This window comes from Peromyscus eremicus, chromosome 5, assembly GCF_949786415.1.
Source record: "Peromyscus eremicus chromosome 5, PerEre_H2_v1, whole genome shotgun sequence".
NCBI classification, from domain to species: Eukaryota; Metazoa; Chordata; class Mammalia; order Rodentia; family Cricetidae; genus Peromyscus; species Peromyscus eremicus.
In genome coordinates, this window is record NC_081420.1 from 52,724,290 (window position 1) to 52,749,638 (window position 25,349).

At 39.7% G+C, this 25,349-nt stretch overlaps 1 long non-coding RNA gene across 2 annotated transcripts; it reads left to right on the forward strand.

Annotated features, from left to right (window-relative positions):
• Window positions 1–1,593: 1,593 nt before the first annotated feature.
• LOC131910492 (uncharacterized) lies at window positions 1,594–25,006 on the forward strand. 2 transcript variants are annotated; one of them, XR_009379141.1, is made up of 4 exons: window positions 1,594–4,353; window positions 5,160–5,283; window positions 16,029–16,155; window positions 24,655–25,006. It is a non-coding gene; the product is annotated as an uncharacterized LOC131910492 (long non-coding RNA). The 2 variants fall into 2 exon arrangements; XR_009379142.1 differs by lacking the exon at window positions 1,594–4,353 and adding an exon at window positions 4,443–4,614.
• Window positions 25,007–25,349: the final 343 nt, after the last annotated feature.

Genomic DNA, 25,349 nt, shown 5'->3' on the forward strand with positions numbered 1-25,349 from the left:
TCAGAAAAACAGAACAAGTCACAGCTAACCTCACCTCGCCAATGCCTCAGCTGATCTTGTTTCCTCAAACTGGAAGCCTCTGTGTCCTCATCTGAATGGATCTCAGCTGAACATCTGCTAAAAGCTAAAAGCTTAACAAGGCTCTAGTTCCTGGTCCTTACACTTTATATACTTTTCTGCTTCCTGCCATCACTTCCTGGGATTAAAGACATGTGTCTCCATACCTGGCTGTTTCCAGTGTGGCTTTGAACTCACAAAGATCTGGATGGATCTCTGCCTCTGGAATGCTAAGACTAAAGGTGTGTGTGCCACCAGTTTCTGGCCTCTATGTCTGTCTAGTGGCTGTTCTGTTCTCTGACCCCAGATAAGTTTATAAGGGTACAAATTAGGGGACACAATATTAACACACAGGAGCTGTAACTGTAACCAGTAGTTAGAGCCAAGAGCTATCAAAGCCAAGGATTTGAGAACCAGAACACTGCTCATCAACTGATGCTTGCAATATTGACTACTACCATGAGACACTGGTTATTTGTCATTGCATGTGGAAACCAAGGTGAATTTCTGGCCTCTGCAGATCTTGGGACCAGTGGCCTCTAGTGTTCAAGGAGTCATAAGCCTCTCGATCTACTAGTCTAGATCACAGGTCCTTGGCACTCAAGGGGCCAGAACTGCTAATACTCAGAAAGCTGTCTTTTGCCTTTTGTTATTTATGTTTGGAGAGAGCAAAATAAGCCAGTCAGTTGAATGGTTTTATTTATATATATATATATATATATATATATATATATATATATATATATATATATATATATGAAATTACTGGTAAGTTAAGAGGCATTACTGCTGTGGGATGGTCTGTATGTCAAATTGCTCTGATTGGTCAATAAATAAAACACTGATTGGCCAGTGGCCAGGCAGGAAGTAGGTGGGACAAGGAGAGAGGAGAATTCTGGGAAGTGGAAGGCTGAGTGGGAGAGACACTGCCAGCCGCAGCCATAACAAGCAGCATGTGAAGACACTGGTAAGCCATGAGCCACGTGGCAAGGTACAGATTTATAGAAATGGATTAATTTAAGATATAAGAACAGTTAGCTAGAAGCCTGAGCCATTAAGCCAAACAGTTTAAACAATATAAGTCTCTGTGTTTATTTGGTTGGGTCTGAGTGGCTGTGAGACTGGCAAGTGACAGAGATTTGTCCTGACTGTGGGCCAGGTAGGAAAACTCTAGCTACACATTACAGCTCCTTTCATCCTGCCAATCCAGGGTAAGTATGATTAACTATCATTTGCTAAATGGTGCAAAGTGAAATCAGTTTGCATAGAATGGCAGAGATTATCATTTGCAGTCTGGCACAAAGAAATCTGAGTGGCAAACCTGTGCCAAGATTCCTACAGGGAAACTTTGGAGTCTGGGTGTAGAACCTTTTTCTCTTAGTGTCTAGACTGTATTGTTTTCACCTTGAAGGGCCTAGTCCTGCAGTAAAAACAGGGCAAAGGCCAAATGACTTAAGGTGTTTGTGTTTGTTTGTTTGTTTTTAATTCTTCTCTCACACTATACATCCCAGTTGCAGTTTCCCCTCCCTGCATACTTCCCAATTCCCTCCTCCCCTCTCTCCAAGATCTGTTTCTCTTCCATTTCCTTTCAGGAAAGAGCAAGCCTCCCAGGGATATCAATTAAACACAGTATAATAGGATACAATAAGACTAGGCACAAACCCTCATATCAAGGCTGGACAACACAACCCAGTAGGAAGAAAAGGGTCCTAAGAGCAGATGAAAGAGTCCAAGATACCACCCACTCCCACTGTTTAGAGTCCCATAAAAGCACTAAGTTAAACAACCACAACATATATGTAGAAGACCTAGAGCAGACCCACACAGGCTCCATGATTGCCACTTCAGTCTCTGTGGGCCCTTAAGAGCCCTGTTTGGTTGATTTTGTAGACTGTGTTCTCCTGGTATTCTCAACCCTTCTGACTGCTAAAATCCTTCTTCCCCCTCTTCCATAGGGTTCCCCAAATTCCATCTAATGTATGTCTGTGGGTCTCTGCATCTGCTGCCATCAGTAGCCAGACAAAGCTTCTCTTGGACTAGGCACTGATCTAGGAGCACAGCAGAATATCATTAGGATCATTTCATTGACTTTTTTGCCAGTCATTTTTGGTTTTATCCTGGACTCTGGGCTATCCAGCCTCTGGTTCCTGGCCATCCAGGCAGTGTCAGGCACGGGCTTACGTTCATGGTATGGGCCTCCAGTTAGACCAGTCATTGGTTGTCCATTCCTGTAAATTCTGTGCCACCATTGCCCCAGCACATCTTGTGGGCAGGACAGATTGTAAATGGAAGTTTTCGTGTCTGGGTTGGTGTCCTAGTCCCACCACTGGAACCCTTGCCTGGTTACAGAAAGTGGATGGTTCAGGCTCCATATCCCCCATTACTAGGAGTCTTCACTAGAGTCACCCTCATAGATTCCAGAGAGTTTCCACTTCACTAGTCTTCTACATCAACCCTTTAAGGCCCCCCCCAATTCCAGTCATCTCTCCCAGTACTCTCTCCCTCCATCCCTCCCCCTCAGCTGATCACTCCTGTTCCTGTCCCCTCCAGGCCCCAGTCCACTCACAAAATCTTTTCTATATCCCCACTACAATGAACAAACCCAGAGAGACTTAAGGTGTTTTTAAAGGCATGCATTGCAATTATCATAACTGTTAGTGATATCCAAAAGGCCATGCAAGGCCAAAGGACATCAGGTCCAACACTTGACTAGAAATAGGCAACAAATCTGTAGCATATTCTTTTAGATAGCTTACTTGCCCCTCCAAGAAAGGCCAGGTCTCATGTCACAGAATATCATGGCAGAAGACTTTGGAGACCTTCTTCTGGTTCTACTAAATAGGTCAATTTAGTTGACATAACTGCATACTGCAGTCTCCTTCATGTTTCACTCTGTCTCTGACATCTTGGAAATGCAAGTATAGCTCAACACATTCCCCCTAACGTCTTGCTTTTTTATCTTTCATTTTTCCATGTTCTTCTCATATGTTCTTAAAGCTTCAATAGTGGTCCACAGTCCATTCCTCTTCCCTAGTCTCTTTTTAAGCATCACATCCACTTCTCTATCCTGTGTTTTCCCTTACATGGTTTTATTTTGGACATGCACATTTTCCTCCAGCATAATCTATCCCTATTCTAATTTCCAAGCTCAGTAATGTCAATCAATCTTGTCAAGTCACTCAAGCTGGAAATATTTAAATCGCTTTTCTGGTTCTCTCAAATCCGTCTGCAACCACAGTATCCAGCATATGGCCTTTGCAGTTTGTTAAACTTCCCCATTCTGCAATTACCTTTGCTCAGATCCCCTTAACCTCCCATGTAGCTACTAAAAGTCGCCCTTACTGCCTGATTCCTTCCCTCTTCATTAACCCTCCACACTGGGAGAAATAGCCAAATGTACCAAAAACCTATTTCCAACATTGAATGTTGCAATAAAGTGGTACCATCCATCTGAGCAGTGCTCATAGACATGGAGAAAACACTAGGATTATGGATAGACAAACTTTTAGAATAAATGAGAGTTTTAAGCACAGTCTCTAGTGGTTAACAATGTGCAGGACATAAAAGCTTGTGACAGTTGTAAGTCACACTAAATGAAAAACTAATGAAAGATCAGAAGCTATTTATCTTGAGAGAAAAGACTGAAGGGAGACAAAATAGCTGCCTTAAAATATTTAAAAGTATATAATACATAGGTGAGTGCCAGAAGTATCTAATGCTATACCAGGAGGTGGAAGTTATTGTAAAACATGTTCCTATTGATAAAAACAAAGTATTTTGACAATATCAGCTTGGACTCAGTGGGCACACTACTCCCTCTTCATTTCGTAAGAAACAGGCTTAGTTGCATATGAGGTCTTGTGCCCAAAATTCTGGCATGTAGAAGGAAGAAGCTGAATGTTCAGGGGATAAGGCCAGTTTCAACTTCTGAGGTCAGTCTGAGCTGCCATGAGACTGTGTCTGAAAAACAACTAAAGATAAAACAGGAAGAAAGAAGCAGATTTCCCAACAGTGGTGCCCTGGTAGAAGACGAGGAGAATGAAGGATAAGAGATAAGAAGAGCTATCCCAACTTCAATTTTTCAATTGAATTTTATTGCACTTAGGGGAATGTGTGAATAGTGTTTAGTCCTTGTATTAGATGCTTTTCTCTTTGAGTTTATGCGAGTGATGAAATACCAGACAACGAATGACTGAAGAGAGGAAGAGTTTGCTTGAGCTCTCTGTTTGAAGTTACCGTGGTGGCGAGGAAGGTGTGGCATCAGGAACATGAGACATTGCGCCCCCACTCAGCAAGGTGAGAGAGATCAACCCAGTACTCATCCCCTCGTGCTGCTTTTTCCTCTTTATTCAGTCTGGAACTGTAGCACAGAACAGCACATGTGGAGGCTGAGACTTCCCATTTCAATTAACCTATCTAGTAATATTCTCAAAGACCTGCCCTGGGGTTTTTTTTTTTTCTCCTAGATGGTTCTAGATCATGTGCAGCTGACAATGTTAACCATCACTTGTTCTGCAAAGTGGTCACATCCTCACCAGAGAACCTTTTGTGAACCCAGTAAGTTCTCTTCTCCAGCACAGAATCACCAGAGTAAAAACTGTTACATTCAATTACAGCAGACTTCTTTCCCCTTGTCTTCTAATCGTATGATACATCGGGTTGAATTTGCATTCACAGTGCTCTAGGAAGCCAGCTTGCACTCAGTACCACTGCATGGCACCACCGCAAATCGCATTATCTCTAATGGCTCATCAGCTCTGAGATTTAGTACTCAATCTTGTTTTATTATCTTCCCCAGCTATATTCTATACCTAATTTTTCCCTGAAATGAACATTATTGATTTACTTATTAAATATTGTCTGCCTAGTGAGAATTTTTCTTACAAGCAGTATGATGAATCCTTTCTAAAAGTAATGATTATCTACAACACAATGCCTGAAATGCTACTTTTACAAAATGTGTTTGAATAGATTTGAACTAAATACAGGGTATAAAAGCCATCCCTGGACTCTCTTCATAAATGCTTATACACCAATTCTACTTCCCTGAGAAAAAGAGCAATCAATAAGTGATTATATTCATAAAACGAATTACATTTCAGGTTTTGTTCTGTCTGAAGCAGTTAAAAAGTGATGGCCATGGCAGGTTAAGTCTGAGGGCAGAAAACAAGGAACTTGATAAGTGGACTGCAGTATTAGAGGAGATGCTGACGAACAATACCTAAAGTGAGTGCAAAATGCCTGTCTCTTTAAAGAATGGAGCATGCCTCCCATAATGCAATGCGACCTGAATTGAAGTCAAACTGCAAAGTTAACACCATTCCAGACCTTTTCCTTCTCTACATGGAACTTAGACTTCCCTAGGCTCTCCTGATATCCCAGGCTCCCGGTGTCTACTCTGAAGTCCTTTGCTTCTACCTTGGAAGTAATTTGGAATGAGTTTTCTGTTGTTTGTTCATTTGAGACATGGTCTAATGTAACCTAAATTGGACTGGAACTCATTAGGTAACCAAGATGATCTTGTTTTTGTGATGCCCCTGCCATCACTTCCAGAGTGCTGAGGTTAAAAGAATACACCACCATTCCCAATTGATGTGGTGCTGGGACAAGAACCCAGAGCCCCAGATAGGCTAGATAAGCACTGGGCTACATCTCAGCCCTTCCCTGGAGGTATATTGATCTTCCATCCTCTCCCTACCTCCTTCAGAGTGACAGCTTGCATCAGTTAGCCATTGCTATATGCTGAGTGTCTTTATCATTCTCTTTGTTCATCAATCTTGAAAACATTATGTGTTCTCAAGAGTCTGCAGACTGACCAGCTGGTAGATTGTTAAACCTAAATGGTCACTTGGTGCATTGGCTTCTTGAATGTATTCCAGATGATAGAAAATTGAGTTTTCCTGATTTGTTCATGATGGGGCCACTGAAGAGGCTGAGCAAGTAAAAGGACTTGCTTCCAAGCCTAGCAACCTAAATTCAACCCCCAGGATCCACGTGGTGAAAGGAGAGGACATATTTAGGGAAGTTGTCCTCAGACCTTTACACATGTGCTATAGCACTCATGTGTGATTGTGAACACAGGTGTACAAAAGCACACATGTGTATACACACACACACATACATACATACTTAATAAATATTTATTTCAAAAGAATGATCACATTGGTTTGACATTAAAGGTTAATAAAGAAACATAAAAAAAATCTAGACATTTATTTTTATTACTTTTACTGGCAACCACATGCCATTGGAAGAGATCTAAGAAACCCCAGAAGGTAGTTCCTGCCTCACTCAACAAAAGTAACAAATAAATTTCCTGATAGAACCGGATATTCTAAATGTCCCCTCTACCCTTTGCTTCTGGTAATTCTCAGCTGACTTACTTCATCCATTTCACAAAGGATGAGGAATGAGGTATTAGCAGTAGACAGATTTGATCATTCATACAACCCTTGCCATGAGTTATTTGCATGCTAAGAGAGGGCTTGTCTTTTAAGGGAAAAGACAGATCAAAGGAACAATTAGGTCCCTTCATGGAAGAGCAATAGGATGTGGAGTTACAAGACCAGGAGACTCCTTCTTCTTAAATTGTATCAGCAAGCTTCACCCTGTGCCTGTAAATCAAGCTACTAACACACATACACACACACACACAAACACACACACACACACACACACACACACACACACACACACACGACATTTAGTCCAGTAGAGATACAAAGACAACAAGGAAACAGGAATCCAGATGCAGTGCAAATACTAAACGAAACTCATTTTATATCATCTTCTATCTGAGGATCACATCCTTTCTTGAACATTACCCAATTAATTTACCCAGCACCTCTATAAGATATCAATTATTAGGAACTAAGCAATTAGTGTGCAGGAGAAAGAGAGCATTCAGCAGAAGCCCAGGCAGCGTGAAATTAGGGACCAGGGTAGAGGAAGAAGGCAATTCCTTATCCTTTCAAGAGGGTACTGAGTAAAAGTGTCCTAGTTATCAAAGGCACAGCAAAGATGGAGCTAATCTCCAGGCAGTGCTGCTACATGAAAGCCTGTCTTAAGTTTAGGGATCATAAAAGAGAAAAGACTATCTCTTAAGAACAGAGTGGACTGCATCATGTGCTTTTTGTACATCATCCTCCTGAGCTGGAGAATCACCTTTGAGTCTGAGTTCAGAGTCTTTCTTCTAGGATTGTAGCAATGTGCTTGGTGCAGATTGGCTGTAGAGAAACTTTAAGCTCAGCAACTATCATATGTGCGGGGGCAGGGGTGGTGGTGAGGGGGATAAGTATGTGTTCATACTCATCTCTCAATGAACTTGAATTCAGCTCAGCTGGCCAGTATGTTCCAAGGAATCCCCTGACTCTGGCCCCAACCCCCAGCACTGGGACTTCAGATGTACTATACAATATGCAGACTGGGTTTTTTGTTTGTTTGTTTGTTTTGTTGTTGTGGTTGGCTTGTTTTTGTTTTTGTTTTTAATCTACATGAGTGCTGGAGATCCTAACTCAGGCCCCCATACTTACATAGCAGGCATCTTCAATATGTGAGCCATCTCTCCAGGTCACCTACTCTTTATTTATTTATTTATTTATCTACTTTTTGAAATTTAAGTATAATTACATAATTTCCCCCTTCCCCTTCCTTTCTCACTCTACCCTCCCCAATGCTCCCCTCAAGTTCCTTTTAAAACTCTCTGCTCCAGTTCCTGGCTCTTTATGCCATGTTCCTCCTTGTTTTCTGGAATCCCTGGCTGCGCTGACCTCTTCCTGCTGACACTCTGCCACAGCATCCAGAGAAGAAATACAGCTCCTTCTGGAGAACGTATTAGTCACTGTGACAAAGTCCCTGACATGAACAGTTGTCTAGGGGACATTCAGAGGGCTCAGGTCATCACAAAAGGGAAAACAGGAGCATGTGGCAGAGGGTCCTCAGACCCTAAAAGACCAAGAAGCAGAGAGTGGGGAAGGAAGGCTAGGAGATAACCTCCAAAGATCTGTCTGAGGTGACAGACCCACAACTAGAACCCATGTCTGATTGTTCCACGGTATTCAGAAATAGAACCGCTTGCTAAAGAGAGAATAAAAGCCAGGGGCTGGATTTCAAGTTCAAATCAAGATGGCAGGAATGAAAAGGTGAACAGATACAGTGGAGGGCACACATTGCAATATTGGTTATCCCACGGTGGAGGATGAGCAGGATGGGAGAGTGAGCCTGAATCTGCAATCACTCTGTCTAAGAGTTAATCTTCATGGTAAGCTTGGCTAGATTTGAAATCACCTAGAAGTCACATCTCTGGCCATCTCTTGGCATGTTGTTTAAGAGGGCAGAAGTGTTTAACTAAGGAAAAAAGACCCAACTTATATATGGGCAGCACCACCACAAGGACTATGGTATAAGACTAAATAAAATTAGAAGAATAAAAGGAAAGCCAGCTGAGCATTCTCTCAGCTTCCTGAGAATACATGTAAACAAGCTGCCACACGGTCATGCTAGCATACCTTCCCTACCATAAGACACTGTGTCCTAAAATTGGGAGCTAAATTAAACCTTTCTTCCCTTAAGTTGTTTGTTCCTGTCAGCAAAAAGGAAAGTAAATAATAGTTTCTGTTAATACAGGGCAATTACTGAAGCCTTAGCCAAGGAAAGAATCTCTATTTGATGTGTGAGGACTCTCATTAGGTAGAAGGGCTGAGTACATGCAAGTTCTAGCAGAGAACCACTGTACTGGCTCCAGCACATAGGATAGGTCCAGGCCATGTACAGTGCTCAAGAGCACTGTAGCATCCCACAATGGTGGGTAACCAGGCTCCAGGAACAGTCTTAAACACATGGGCACTCTAGCAGATGGTCAATGGAGAGAGAGAGAGAGAGAGAGAGAGAGAGAGAGAGAGAGAGAGAGAGAGAGAGAGAGAGGAGAGACAGAGAGACTTCAAGAAAGAGCCAAGGACCTTCCTTCAACAAATGGACATACAAAGAAACTAAAAAGACAAAAGTTCGATTTCCACTTCTCCCATGAGGTATTTCAGCACTTTCTGGTCAAATTTAATTGTACGTTCTGTTCTTTCACAGCTGTGTGCTGTTATTTCCATGCTAGTGTTTACCTCATTTCCTTGGAATTATGGTTAGTTTTTGTATATCCAACTCTGAAAGAGCATTATAGTTCAACTTATCATTTCTTTTCTGTGCTCCCACACCAGCACCCAGCATGGTCTTTAGACAGCGGTGTGTAAGAAATAATATGGGGATAATATATTTGACAGGTTGAATTTCCTAAAGTCAGGAAGAACATCGTCAATGTGGGGACAATTCTAGAGCCTGACCCCTTGGTTTAAGGCCTGATGATAATCATTTAGTATAAGATAGGAAGCATTTAGGCATTTACCCCCACTATAACACGTTATACACTCATTTATGAACCTATCGCATGCATAATTCGTAGCTAATAACCCCTGTTGCTCCCACTTTATCTCTTTAGTGAACATATTTGACATATTTGAAAAATTCAAAGGATAGAATAGTGATGGCTGTTTCTGTTCAGAGTTTCCATGTTTAAGAATGTAATTTTCCAATTATGACAGAGCAATGCAAATAGAGTTATCTCCCTCTATTTATTTCGCTATGCATAAATGCATGTTGCAAATCCTACTGTGAATTTAAAATAAGAATAGCAAATTTATAATGCAAACCCTAACACCCCCAAAAGCCCACATTACAAACACATACACACACACACACACACACACACACACACACACACACACACAAACACATTTTCCAAAAATTTTCTTCAAAGTGTCTATAGTTTCTTTTTCAGATTAAAATTAACCTCTACAATAACATTGTTATAAGTCATTTTGAAAATGAATGTTCAATTAAGAGGTGTTAGGAAGTCCTTAAGGCTTGTTACCCCTCCCCTTATCAAAAAATAATTAAATAAAATATATAATGGGCTATATTATTTATCTAGCAGACAGAGATGTATTGAGTCTGGAATGGAATGTAAGTTTTTAGCACATGAGATGCACTCCCTGCTTTCAAGAAACTGTTACCTTTTGCAAAAAGCAAACCATCTCTCTACCCTGAATGCCTCTCAGCACAATAAGGATGTGACAAGGACATTTTTCCTCCTCCATGATACACAGGGCAGTCTGTGTGGCTGACCCAGCGTTACAGTGAGTAATTTTAAAAAGGCTTATCATTATCCTGACAAAATGCAATGTAGGTGTGCGTGATTCATTTCTTAATAGTGTAGTCAGGAAATAAAGAGAGGAAGCAGGGCGGGCGATAATGCTGGCATTCCAGTCCCTGTGATATTAATTACTCAAGACACGTGCATGACATGTTGTTCATTTGTTCCTCACTGCGAGCTATCTTATCTCCACTCAGGACGGCTGATTAGTGCGGGCAGCCTCCAGACATTCTCAGACACTCTTCGATCCTTCATTGTTTTGTAGCATTGATGGAAAATGGCCTGCATCCTAAAAGCACAGTGAATTCCTTCGCCCTTGCTCTGTTTCTCTTCATCCCGCCTACTCTCCACCCTTCCTCCCCCCTTTTTCTTCCTTCCCCTTTCTCCTCATTCCTTTCCTTCCTCTCCACCCTCCTTCCCTTTCTTCCTTCCTCCCCACCTTCCTTCTTTGCCCTGTTGTTCTTTTTGCCTGTGCTTTTTCACAAATGTCCCTCAGTGCAGCTTTGGTTCGGGATCTATTGCAGAAGAAATCTTTCCAGGAGATTTTTTTTTCCCTTTCTTTTTTCTGCATGACTGCATCAAACATTTTATACCTTACCACATTGTGTGACTCTAGGTATCACTGGGGGAAAAAATCAGTTTTAATATATTTTTAGTACTTCAGTCCTCTGTCCATGAGAATGATAGTATTTCTTTCATAGTATTATTATGAGTTGAAGTAAAATATCCCCAACAGGCTCATGAGTTTGAATCTTCATTCCCTAGGTGGTAGCACTGCTTTGGGAAGTTGTAGAAGGTTTGGGGGCAAAAGGCATGGCTGGCAGAGATGGTTTTCAAGGTGTGGGCTTGAAGGTTAAGACCCAGGCTAGCTTCAGCTCTCAACACTGCTCCTTGACTCACAGAGCTGTGGAAGGCAGCAAGCTTCAGGAAGCTCCAAGTAGCATAGACACAGATCTCTCAGCTACATGGTCTCTATCATGACTTTACTTCTGAAACCCTGAGCACATTCACCCTGTCCCCCTTTAAGTGGCTTCTGTCAGGTATTTCATCATAGTGGTATGAGAACTATTAATAATTCAAGTGTATTCTGAGTTTTAAAAAATAATGTATGCTAGTGCAATACCTTAGTGCAGATACATATCCTGCAGTCACTATTAGCAATTACCTAAAAGTACCTGATTGTAAGAAAACACATTCATCTTGATACTGCCTTCCTGCAATCACCATCACTGTTTATGACAATCAGTTTAGTGAGTTTCTGCACAGAAACCCAGCTCTGTGTTAGTGAAACAGACTAATTGGTTGTGGGATGGTATAATAAATGGAATGAAACACCAATTGCCTCCCAACATTTGCAATCATCCAAACCCCAGATGAATCAGAGTCGCTTCCTTACCAGGTGCAGCACTGAAGCAAGGCTGCTGGGCTTGGAATTCTAATTCCGCCCCTTGCCACTGGGGAACAATAGTTCTGGCCTCAACTGACCAATTACAAACAGGATTTAGCAATGATCACTAATTGGGGAAAATTGTTCCGAAAAGTAAATGACTCAATACAAGTAAGATGTATCAAGTATGGAGCAAAAAGCTGAACATATACCAAGGAAATTTTTGCTATTTTTTTTTGTGATTTTTACCCTAAAGATGACATAAACCACAGTGGCTCTATGACTGTGGTGTTTGGGCTATCCACACAGCACTGACAGTCACTGTCTGTTGACACAGTGCCTCTTGTATGCCATATGAGAGTCAAGAAAGGATGGTGACATATTGCCTTCTAGCTCTCTCTTTCATTTCCTCTGGAGAACAATCAAAGCAAGAAGGGTGTGTAAGAGAAAGGCAGCAATCCTTACATCTCAGGCCAACTGTACTGGTCAGTTTTATGTCAACTTGACACAAGACTCTAGATTGGGAAAGGGAACTCGCAATTGAGAAAATGCCTCCATGAGATTTGCCTGCAAGCAAGCCTGCAGGACATTTTCTTCTTTAACGATTGATATGAAAGGGCCAAACCCATTGTGGGCTAAGGCTATACCTGGACAAGTGGTCCTGGGGTACTTAAAAAAAAAACAAAAAACTGAACAATCTGTGGTGAACTAGTCAGTAAGCAGTATTCCTCCATGGCCTCTGCTTCAGTTCCTGCCTCCAGGTTCCTGCTTTGACTCCCTGCTCTGAGTTCCCTTCATGATTGACTGTGATCAAGACATGTACATGTCAAATCTTTTCTTCCTCAAGTGTTTTTTGGTTATGATGTTTTATCACAGCTGTGTAAAACCTAAGTTAGACACTGGCCCAGCATATGCAGAACAGCCCTGCTCTGCATATTTAGTTGTATTGTTATTTAAGGATTCTGGAAGTTTGCCACATACAGCATTGCCTCAAATTCAGTGTAGAAGGCTGTGCCTGAGCAGGAGTATCTGCACAAGGAGGTGAGAGTGGCCACATCATTCTTCCCTGCCACTCACAGATGTGCATGTAGGTGGAAGCGACCATAGCACTCCTCCTTAGAACTCAGACATGCACAAGCTCTAACATTTACGTGCACCAGATGTGCAGCTACCATCAGGATGGTCTTCTTAGGCAGACAGCTTTGTGCTTCTATCACTGAATGTGGTTTGAACTGTAGATAGCACTGGTAACAATCCAAGGTATTTGACAGAGGAGAGAAAGAGAGAAAGCTCGGAGAGAGAATGCATTGGTGTGCTTGGGTTCTCCAACAAATAAATATTATTTTTGTTGATAATTCTAAAAGAAATGATATAAAACTATTGCTATAAGTATTGAAAATATATTGCACATTGGATCATATATGGCCTGCATTTTGAAACCCCTATGATCCTGAAAGTTTAAAGATTCCAATATTCCACTTTAATGAGACAAGAAACTCAAAAGCCATATAAGAAGATAGAAGGCAGGAGTGGTTTGCAAAAGAGAAAAATTAAGTGATTGAACATGAGAAGATGCCATCAACGGCACCATGACAAATGAAGTAAATAACATTGTAACTTATCAAATAAATAAAATTAATCCTGAGAGACAAATTTTCATGAAAGGTCACAAGTGATTATCTTGTAAATGTCATAATATTTAGTAGAGGCAAAAAATAAAAAAAAATAAGAACAAAACCCCTATCTTCCCATACTTGACTTGGCAAAGGGGGCATTGGGCCTGTAATTTTAAGAAAGTCATCTGAACCTATACATTATAAGCAAGGATCAAGTGAGCCCTTGACTCACCAGTCCCACTCTGGTAGATTATTTTACAGGAAAGCAAAAGGAACCAAAAAGCTACAGGTACAAAAATATACAGATGTGTATTAGAATACTTCTGCATCTCTCAGAAGCAGAATGGTAGGTCAGCAAGAAGGCACTTGCCACAATGCCTAAGGACCTGAGGTCAATCCCCAGAGCTCACAAGGTTGAAGGAGAGAGTTCTTTCCTGTAAATTGTCCTCTGACCTCTACATGTACAGCATACCAGGCACATGCATATGAATTTAGTATATATACATATATATTATATACACATATATATATATATATATTTGGAATGGCAATGTAAATTGAAATTTTATATATTAGAGAATATCATGTGGGTATTTCACAAATGAGCTATCTCTCTGTTATGGACTTGGAGAATGTGGGCAAATGAATAACTGAATCCTATACACTCAACTAAGAAAAATTTAGGTGATACATGGTAACGTGTATATTCCCACCTTTTGTGAGACAAATGATTATAATACCTATTTGTGTGTTTGTTTGTGTGTGTGTGTGTGTGTTTGACAGAGTATGGAGAAAGGTCAGGAAGCATGAAAACTTGGTAATATCAGAGGACTAAAACTATGCTAAGAGTGGGGAGGTGCTTAGTCTAGCTGTGGCTTGATATGCCATGCTTTGTTCAGACTCAAGGGAGACCTGCCCTTTCCTAAGCAGAAACAAAGGAGACCTGGATTAGGGGATGGGAACACAGGGGGAAATGGGGAGACTAGGGTGGGAGAGGGGAGCTGCAGTCAGGATGTAAAATAAATAAATAAATTTATTTTTAAAAAATGCTAAGAGTAACTTTTACTCAGTGGCATTTTTTCTATATTTGTGATCATGGTTGTAGTGAAGTTAGCATTATAAGCATAATCAAAAGGCCAGGCTGTGGTAGTGCAAGCCTTTAATCCCAGCACTCCTTGGAAGGCAGAGGCTGGAGGATCTCTGCGAGTTCGAGGCCAGCCTGGTCTACAGAGTGAGTTCCAGGACAGGCTCCAAAGCTACACAGAGAAACCCTGTCTCAAAACAAAACAAAAAAAGAATAATCAAAAGAGAAATAGGTATAATTTACCATATTTTTCCATGTTTCTATTGTCAGTTCTCTTGTTACTTTGAGGTCACTGTGAGCCCCAGGGCTGGTGAGAGCTGCTGATCACAGAATGGCCCTTAACTTGTTAGACTCCTTGTTTAGTTATGTGGGTCTTACATATATCTCACTTGTTATAGCAGTTTCTATGGATACCTTTTACATATGCAATCATTTTGAAGATGGCAACATTAAATAATTTATAGATATTTTTAACTTCCATCTTCTAAATGTGGATATGGCATGAAAAGTTCCTCGGTGGTCTCCTGTATATGTCAAAGGCTTCTTAACAGACTAGTGCAAGTTCCTGAAAGATTGCAGCAGGATTATGATGGTAATGTAAGCAGAACTCATAGCTCCCTCTGATTCCCAGTAATATTTCCAAGGAGCTCTCATGAAGTAATATGCAGTAGATGACATTACATTGCAGAACAATTTGCGATTTAAGACTTCAGGCAAAATAAGAATTCCGCCTGGAAGATCTATGCAAATTCTTCAGAACAGTCTCTCAACTTTCAGTAAGAAATGCAGTCTGAGTTCTAATAATCAGGCAACATGCTTCCAGGGTTTTTAATTCATTTTTTCCCTGACATGTCTATGCTTTTTTCTTAACCTAAGAAATGAAAAATGTGTGATTAAGTAGATTTTTGTGACAACAAAGCCTCATTATTCTGTGTGCTCACATGTACAGATAAAAGAAGGAGAATATTTGTGGGCTCGGTTTAAGCAAAGAAACGACTTTGACAACTGATGCTCTACTGGAGAGATACAACACAAGTAAAAAAAAAAGTACTAAAAGCAATTTGCAATCTTATTTCTGAATTCATACATATCTCAGGATGGACAGAGTAGTGAGAGTGGGTGGGGCTTTTATGAGACTTAATCATTATTCAAATATCCAATCATTACAGAGAGATTCTGAGAAATGAATGTCGAGGGGGCTTAGCACATTGCCTATAGCAACAATATTTATTTAGGTAGAAGAAAAAGTACAATATAATATATCCAATACCTTTCAGCATGCTAAAGAATGGTGGAGATTTTGGTTGTTTTTATTGATCTAAAACCATGTAACTTCTAAAATGACTTTTCTTTTCTAATATTATTCTACTAATCTACAAATGATGCTGTTTGACTCTAAAGTGGAAGGACAGTTCAAACACATAATAAAGAGTAATTATTTGGAATGTATAAACTGGATTGTCATGTACATATTTATCTGTAGTTTGGTAAATCTTTTATTTTTTTTCTTTGCAATTTTAAGTTTTTTACCCATTACCCTGTAAATGCAAGACCAGCATACTACACCCTAAACTCTAAACTTACCCCTAGCCATAGTACATTATTTATTTAAAATTATTATTTTCTGCAGCACATTTTCTGAATCATTGTCAAAAAATAATTGGATTTGCTTTTTTTTTTTTTAAGGAACAACAAAAAATAGAAAACACGAATGTTCTGCCCCTTTGTCCTGAATGCACCCTTCTTGTACTTAGAAATGGTCAGCCTGACTCCTAAAGAGGATCATTGTTCTCAATTTGAAGAACATTAAAAGGTAAAATGCAGCAAAATGCAGTAACTCTTTAAAACTAATAAAAAAATAAAATGACAGTAGTAAAATCATTTCCCCCTGAAGCACTTACTCAATAAAATATGAACTTTGTACACTAATATTACTAGAGAAGAAATGTTTCTTCAAAAATCTAAAACAATATACCCAACTCTTTTTTATGGAAAATAGGTTTTTTTCATACAATATATTCTGATTAAGATTTCCCCTCCCCCAATTCTTCCCAGATACTCCCCATTGCCTCACTCACCCAAATCCACACCATTTCTTTCTCTTATTAGAATACATGCGGACATCTAAAACAACAACAACAACAATAATAGTAATAGTTAAAGAAAAACAAGACCAGAATAGGAGAAAATAAAGAAACATGCCCAACCGAAACCTAGTAACTTAGAACATTGAGAATTCAGAAATAGGAGTAATGAGCACACCCTTGGGATCCCTCTCAAAGACTCAGGGTCTTTGCTAGGCTCTCCACAGAGCTGCTCACAACAAGTGTTATGCTGAACTGAAGAAAGAAGGTCTCCTTACAAATATCTGGAGCTTGTAATGAGCAGTAAGGTACTGAGCTGTGATTGCCAAGGGCAAGCTGGACTCTTGCCTTTATCCAGACAAAACTTTCAGCATACTGGTGCACAAATTACTGCAGGGGAATCCATAGACAAAAGCAAACTTTTTCGTGAGGAAAAAAATACTTTCTGGACTACTCTTATGTTTGAATAAATGTTAGATTGAAGAATGGAGTTTCAAGTTATATTAATGGCAAAAATGAACCTAATTTGATGAAAAAGGTTGGTAGATGATACATAATGGGCAGATAGGTGTGTTATGTATGTGTGTGCATATATGTATTCAAGCACATATTTTCATTTGTGAAATATTTTATAAAACTTTAAATAAAAGTTTGTGACTATATTTTGTATATATGTGTATGAAAATAAATGGATTGTTTAACCCTACAACTCAGAGATAACTGAAATTCATCAGTTGGAGAAATTTCCCAAACTAAAACTGTTGTGAGTGAGGCTACTGTATATGAACAATTTTTAATTACAAGCATCCTCACTTATAATTTACAAATTCTCCCAAGTAGCCATTCAATTTGCATATTATGCAATCATTTATTTTATTTCACAATTCTAAGTTTTTGTTTTGTTTCATTTTTTGTGCGGTTTTGGTGGTGTTGTTATGACAAAATATCATATTGTAGCCATGGCTGGCCTGGGCTTAGATCACTCCATGTGATCTAAGCTCACCAGAAACTCACAACAACCCTCCTCCTGAGTGTCTAATTGCAAGTGTGAGTCCAGGGCTCATTTACACAATGCTTTATCAGAGAGTTTTTCCTAGGTACTGTACCAAATGATTACACACACACACACACACACAAAAAAAAAAAAAAAAACAAAAACAAAAACAAAAAAAACAAAAAAAAAAAAAAACAGCTTGGTATATAATTTGTGTTCTAAATTTGAAAATGTATTCTTCTGTTGAATTGTATAAATAAAACCCCCTCAGTCCAATCATGTTAAAGATGTTGCAGCTTCTGGTATATATTAAGAAAATTTTCAACTAAAAGCAAACAACAAAGTTGCAATTTCTGTTGCCTCCAGAGTTATCTTAGCATTCCTATTTTGCTGGTCTTTCATTAGTGCTGAGAATTTTTCCCCAAAGAGAAAGGTTTACCTCTTATCGAAACTGAAGACACTAATCATTTACTCCCCCCTGACCAGGCTTAGTATCTATGGAATCCCATTGTTAGTAGAAGTTTGAATCATGTGCTCAGATTCCAACTGTTGAATAAACTGCAAAACACAACTGTAGATAAATGACTGATACTGTGAGGTACAATTGCTGTTTCTTTTCTGTCTTTCTTCCTTTTTTCTTTTTTTTTTCTTTTGTCTTGGGGGTAGAAAATAAGGTATCTCCAGCGTGAGTTCATGGTTCATATAGTTCATACTGATCTTTCTGATAGTACTTGGTTAACAACTTCAAATATTTCTTGAAGCACCTCCTGAAAAGGAAAAAAGAAATATTACTCCTTAAAGATGGGTCCTTTCCAAATTTATAAGGATAAGAATGCTGCAATCACTAACGCAATGTGTACAGGCATTGTGTGTGTGTGTGTGTGTGTGTGTGTGTGTGTGTGTGTGTGAGAGAGAGAGAGAGAGAGAGAGAGAGAGAGAGAGAGAGAGAGAGAGAGAGAGAAGAGAGAGAGAGCTGACAAGGCACAGCAGGGACTTGAGGAGAGACTGGACTGAGAACTGCCAAAATGCCCCAGCCAGGGGCAGGAACTCTGTGTTGACTTCTCTCAATGCAGTCCCTTGTCTCTGGTTCTGAGTGTGCAGTCTGCCATCTCCTTGCTTCCTCATGACCATACAATGACCAAAATAATTAGCATGGAAATCTCAAGGCAAGGGGATATTGTGCTCTAAATACATCTAAGCATCTTCACATGTATTTTAAAGTTCCAGTTATCAGACGTGATAAGTGGTCCACTTCTGCTTCCTTTGAGTAATTTGTCTTCCTGTCAATCATTGTGAATGGGGTCAAAAATAGCACCAATTTGACCACTTGACATCTCCCCTTAAAAAAAGCCTGGAAGTAGGGACAATTTACCAGAAAATGTGTTTATGGAAAGAAGATCTATCTTTCTGTAGATGTGGCCAGAAAAGCCAATATGGCCAGATTTCGATGCACCTAAGCTGCAAGATAGCATAACAGAAGATTGCAATGTGAGCTTTGACTTAAAATTCAGGTTTGAAAATTGCTCTGCTAAGAATCTAGTCAGTCGCTCTCTGCTTCTAAATGTGACATTATCATTATACTCACTAAGAACATTGAAATTCTGTTTGGCACATCGAGCTATAAAATCCTCTTTTCTAAAATGCAAGGAAAAGCCTCGTTATTAGTCTAATGAATACTACAAGTACTTTTAAATTTGTCTTAGCTACAGTCTCAAGAAAAATAATGTGATAATCAAAAAAGGGGAAGAAAAGTTTTTGCCAGATCTTTCCAGTTTTGTGTAGAGTATTTGAAAAAGGATTTTCATGACTAAGAATAAAGCTGACTTAAAATATAAGCTAAAATTGAAGCATTATCTATAATTTTTATCACAGAAGCAGGCATCACAATTTATATCTACCTCAGAACTCTATTTGAGGACTTTGAGAATTTACTTTCAAAGATGTAGGACCTATCTTTCAAAGCATTAATTGAATACTTTCCCATCAAAACGCATTTCCTAAGGCCTTTTTAGCAACATGATTTAATCATAGACTACAATAAGGTTAGTAGATCATAGGGATTTTCTAAGACTTTTGACTGCATCTCAAGCTTATTAATCTCAAGAGAAAATTACTAACTCATTAATGTCTCTATCACTTCTTTCATAGAAAACTTACTGTATCATACTAGCCAGATTTTTTTGAAGTAGGATTGCTCATAATGGATACTAGAATCCTTCCCTCAGAGTTCTGATTACTGTGTTTTAAAAGCTTAAAAAGTAATTTATGTATTCAAATGTTTTAATATAATGTAAATGGCTTCCCATGTCAGAAAATAACTGAGTATGATCAATCAGTCTCATGTTTACTCAAAATAATCCCAAAGCAAATTTTGTTTTGTTAGGCTGTGTGCAAGCATGTCATGAAATTGACATTGACAGCAAGACTCAAAGTGTGGGAAATGGAGTAGTTTACAATGCATAATTTAGTGCAATTTTTAGTTTTTATTTTGTTTGAAATGACTAATGGGTCACAAAGCAAGTGGATGACATAAAGTGAGCTAGGCAGTTATGTAGTATTGGTCAACTGAAAGAGTGCAAATATCTGAGTTAGCACTGTCACTTGACAAACCCTTACAAAAGCAGAAAGTTACTTATATCCCACTGCAGATGCCTCTGGGGGAAAAGGCTTCCTTCAGTGACTTATTTTTCAAAGAAAAGAAAAACATAACAACAAGAGAAATAATCCTAGGCAGAGCAAGGGAGGAGGCAGTACTGACCTGAGGTGCCTGGGTTCTGGGTCTACGTAGACATTTCTACTTGTCAGCTGTCCATGAGAAACGTATAGTGTCCACTATTCAACCTGAAACTCAGGCAGAGAAATCTAGGACAAAGTTGCAATTTTAAGTAAGAAAAATTTATTAAGCACATTAAGCATAAAAATGCATAAATATGTGTATATCCTTAATATTGTCATAGACTTTACCATGTTGCCTCTATCAAAATTCAGTGTGAATTTTTTTTGTCTTTTAAAGGTTTGTTTATTTTGTTTTGTTTTATTCTGTGTATGAGTGTATGTTGTGTGTGTGTGGAAGGGAGGTATATGCATATGAGTGCAGATACTCATGGAGGCCAGAAGAGGGCATCAGATCCCCTAGAGCTGGAGTTATAGGCACTTGTGAGCTGCCTAAGATGGTTGCTGGAAGCCAAATTCAGGTCCTCAGTAAAAGCAATATGCATGTTAAACCACTGAGCCATCTCTCCAACCCCATTCTTTTAACTTTTTTAAAGATGACTAAATTAGAAAACTAACTATGAATTGTTCATTTAAAATTTGCCAATATATTCTGCAATCAGGTGTATCAAGAAGAGATGGAGATTTATATCTGCTTATTTTGCTGATGCCCACCATACAAACAACTATAACAGCAAAACCTTGTCATTCTTATAATGTCACTTAGCACTCTGTTTCTTTAAAGATGACAGCCTGTTCTGAATGTGTCAGTGGGCACACACTGAACCTGGTTCCCCTTGACACGGTATACAGCTGCCTAGTGATTTTCTACAGACAGTTACTTGAGATTGTTTAAGATGCTAAAAGCTCATTGAGAATTTAAATAAACTTCCTAAGGCATAGTATCAAACTCCCTGGAATATTTATTCTTGACAGGAAAAATGCTGCCTTCAATCAACCCGCCGACCTCTTCCTCCTCCTTTCTTTTATTCATCCCCTTCCTACTGTTTTGTTGAAAACTTTTTCTGAAGTTACTTCATTATGTCAGAGACCAACTCTAAAACTCAAACTCAACTAATGTCTTCCTGATAGAACAAACAGAAAATCCATGATGTTTCAATTGATTTTACTTTGAAGACAAAAATACTCATTTATATGAAGTTCTTTGCTTTCGGTTATAGTCATTTGTAAGAGTGGCATTACTACAACTAAAAACTTCCATTGAGTTCTTGCCAGGTCAGGTCAGTATCTCATGTGAATGACGTCCGTTGCATCCTTAAAATTACTCTGAAGGTGGGGGCATGGTGTCTGCATTGAACATTTGAGGAAACTGGCAGATACTTCATTTCCATATGTCTTTCGATATATACCCAGGCCTGATCTTCATTACACTGATCCAGTACTCGAAGATAAGATTCCCGAGAAAGTGATGGACTAGTGGTCCATCTAGTGACAGAGGTTGAGTGGATGGACAGTTCTATGCTTTCTACATCCCAGAGGTTAAAGTATTCCCATAAGAAATGTTAAGTCCGGGGGTGGGGGTTGGGGAGAATCTGCAATACAACCCTTCTCAAAATTCTATGAAGAACTGTGATTTGTTGTCTTTGATGAGGATAGGTGAGTCCTGATCACATTATCTTATGCAAATATTCTTCTCGTTAGACATAGATAGTGGATCATCCTAGGGTGATTGTGAGTGTTCTCTTTCTTTTCCTCCCTCCCTCTTTCCGTCTCCTCTCCTTCCCCACCCGTTTCTCTCCTATTTCTTATTGGTTAAATGTCTTGCCATATTCCAAACTTGGGTATTCAATTGTTTGCTGTTTGCTTACTTTAAAGTTCCGAAGCCTAATCCCTGTGTCTCGGAGGAGCACACATTTCCCTGAGTCTTGACTGCAAGGTCCACCCACAGCCTCATACTTCTTCCTTTCCCACTAGGCACTCACTCTGATGACAGGCAGCTTGACACAGACAGCAGGTCCTGAACCCCCCAAGAAAGAAGTCAGACTCCTGAAACTCCATGATCATGTGCTTTTCTTGGAAGTCTCACTTGCCCTCAATATCCATACCATGCCTTATCGGTCACATTTATGTGAGTTATAATCTCTTCTGGAGTCTTTGCTGACTGCCCCAGTCTGAGGGAAGGAACTGTATTAATCTCTGTACCAGGGTGTGTTTATTTCTCTTTGAATGGCCATTCTCCCCCAGCGGGCTGATATTTCATGGAGGGCGATGATTCCCTTTCATTTTGTTATTCCCTTGCACAGAAGAGAATCAAAAGGTCTTAAATATCTTTTGAATGGGTGAGACATAAATCTGAAGAGCACAACTCTTGCTGGTACTCAGGGATCTCCCAGAGAAGCAGGATGGATACTATATTTTTATTTCCAAGTGAACCCAAGACACTCTAGTCAGAGTTAATAGGCCTAGAAACTAATCCATAGCCTGAAGTTATGGTGAATTGTCAAAATTAAAATAGCATTAAGTATACAGCCTTGAGCTTAGCTCAGGAAATGTACAGAAAGGTCATTTTGTCATGTCTTGTGCTTTGATGATGCTAAGCTGCATCTCTCCCCTCAAAGGAATTAACAGATATTTTATCCTAGAGTTAAACTAAGTGACATGGCCCTGGAAAACAAACTCAGGTTACCCCAAATACCATGTTCCAATACAGTAACTTTTTTAAATTGTCTTTATTTTACATCGTCAATTCAAGTCCCACCTCATCCCCAATGCAGCATCTACGCTCAACTTTTTACAAGGCTGATTGGCTGATTAAAACTTCTGTTACTGTGAAGAGCTGAAAGGTTGCAGATTAGAGACCAATTATCTTGGGCTATCTCTTGTCTCCTAAAGAGCTATTTATTAAGTGTGTGTGTGGTGTGTGTGTTATAGTAGACTTGCTTAGTAACAAAACAAAGAAAGAGATAAGTGAAAGCGTTTTTCAAATATATTGGTAGATATATCAGGTAGTAAGTTATAGGAAAGTGAGAAAGTCTCTGCTATAGGCCTCAGATGCTGCCTGGTGATACTCTTAACCTTTGGGTTGGTGGGAGCTAAGTATGTGTTTGTTCATACCAAAAAAGAATTTTACCTGATCACACACATGCGCACACACACACACACACACACACACACACACACACACACACACACAATGGTTATTTAGGAGACTAGAGATAGCTTAAGATAATCAGTCTCTATAACATTTCAGCTCTTCACAGTAACAGGAGTTTTTTTTGTTGCTGTTTTTGGGTTTTTTGTTTTGGTTTGGTTTGGTTTTTTGGTTTTTTGAGACAGGGTTTCTCTGTGTAGCTTTGCACCTTTCCTGGATCTCGCTCTGTAGCCCAGGCTGCCTCGAACTCACAAAGATCTGCCTGCCTCTGCCTTCCGAGTGCTGGGATTAAAGGCGTGCGCCACCACCGCCCAGCTAGTAACAGAAGTTTTAATCAGCCAACCAACCTTGTAAAAAATTGAACATAGATGATGCACTGGGGATGAGGATGGGACTTGAGTTGAGAAGCACAAATAAGGATGTGGTGATATATTATGTACCCTAAAAAAAAAAATCTGCCTGAAAATTAGAGAACAGAACAAGCCACTAGATTAAACATAGATGCCAGGCAGTGGTGGCACACACCTTTAATTCTAGCACCTGGGAGGCAGCAATCCATCTGGATCTCTGTGAGTTCAAAGCCACCCTGAACTACATGAAATTGACTTGGTCTAGGAGAGAAACAGAGGCAGACAGTGGTGGCACACACCTTTAATCCCAGTACTTGGGAATCACATGCCTTTAATCCCAGAAGGAAAGGTATACAAAACGTGAGGAGACAGACAGGACCTGAATCCTTTTTGGCTGAGGAACCCCTTTTGGCTAGAGGCCTATCAGCTGAAGCTTTTTCAGGCTGAGGAGTTGGTGAGGTAAGAGTTGGTGGCTATGACTTGTTCTTTTGTCTGTCTGGTCTTTCAGCATTTACCCCAATATCTAGTTCCAGGTTTTTATTAAAAAACCATTTAGAAATTCCTGTTACATAAGGATATTAAAAAGCCAAAGATTGGGGTTGAAGAGATGGCTCAAAGGTTAAGAGCACTGGCTGCTCTTTCAGAGGTCCTGAGTTCAATTCCCAGCAACCACATGGTGGCTCACAACCATCTGTAATAAGATCTGGTGCCTTCTTCTGGTATGCAAGCATACATCCAGGCAGAACACTGTATATTATAATAAATAATTTTTTTAAGCCAAAGATGTACAATATAATATGCATCTTTGGATTCTGAAAAATCTTTACAATCTCAAATAAAGAAGGAAGTATATGAAAAATCATCCATACACATTCCCATTATAATTGATTATTAAAACATGACTGTGAGGATTGTTGTACATTTGTATATTATTTTGTATTTCTATAATGCTTCTAGAAAAGAAAGAGTGCTCATATGAGTGATCTGTGCTGTGCTACTTCTGAAATAAATTGTCTATGCATTTCCATCATGAAAAAAATACAATTCTCTGTCAACATAGAGCCTTCATCCAGTAACTGATGGAAGCAGATGCAGAGATCCACAGTGAAGCACCAGGCCAAGCTCCAGGAGTCCAGTGGAAGAGAGAGAAGAGGGATTCTATGAGCAAGGGGCATCAAGATCATGATGAAGAAACCTACAGAGACAACCAAACCAAACTACTGGGAACTCATGAACTTTAGAGCAACAGCTGTGGAGACTGTATGGGACTGGACTAGGCCCTTTGCATGAGTGAGACAGTTGTGTAGCTTGATCTGCTTAAGGGGCCCCCTGGCAGTAGGATCAGGATCTATCCCTGGTGCATGAGCTGGCTCTTTGGAGTCCACTACCTATGGTGGGACACCTAACACAGCCTTGAGACCGGGGGGGGGGGGGGGGGGGGGGGGTGTTGGACCTTCCTCAACTGAATGTATCAGGCTTTGCTGACTCCTCATGGGAGGTCATACCTTGTTGGAGGAGGGAATGGAGGGTGGGTTGGGGCAGGGAAGGCTGGAGGGGCGGGAAAAGGGAAGAGAGGAGGAATCTGTGGTTGGTATGTAAAATGAATAAAAAATTCCTTAATAAAAATATTATTATACTGTGTGATATTTCTCAATTAATTTCTCTTGGGTGGGGAATCTGCCTAGAGTCTTCTATGAACAATTGGTAACTGCTAAGGGAGGGAGAATTAGTTTTAAGGGAGTGGGTTGACATGCT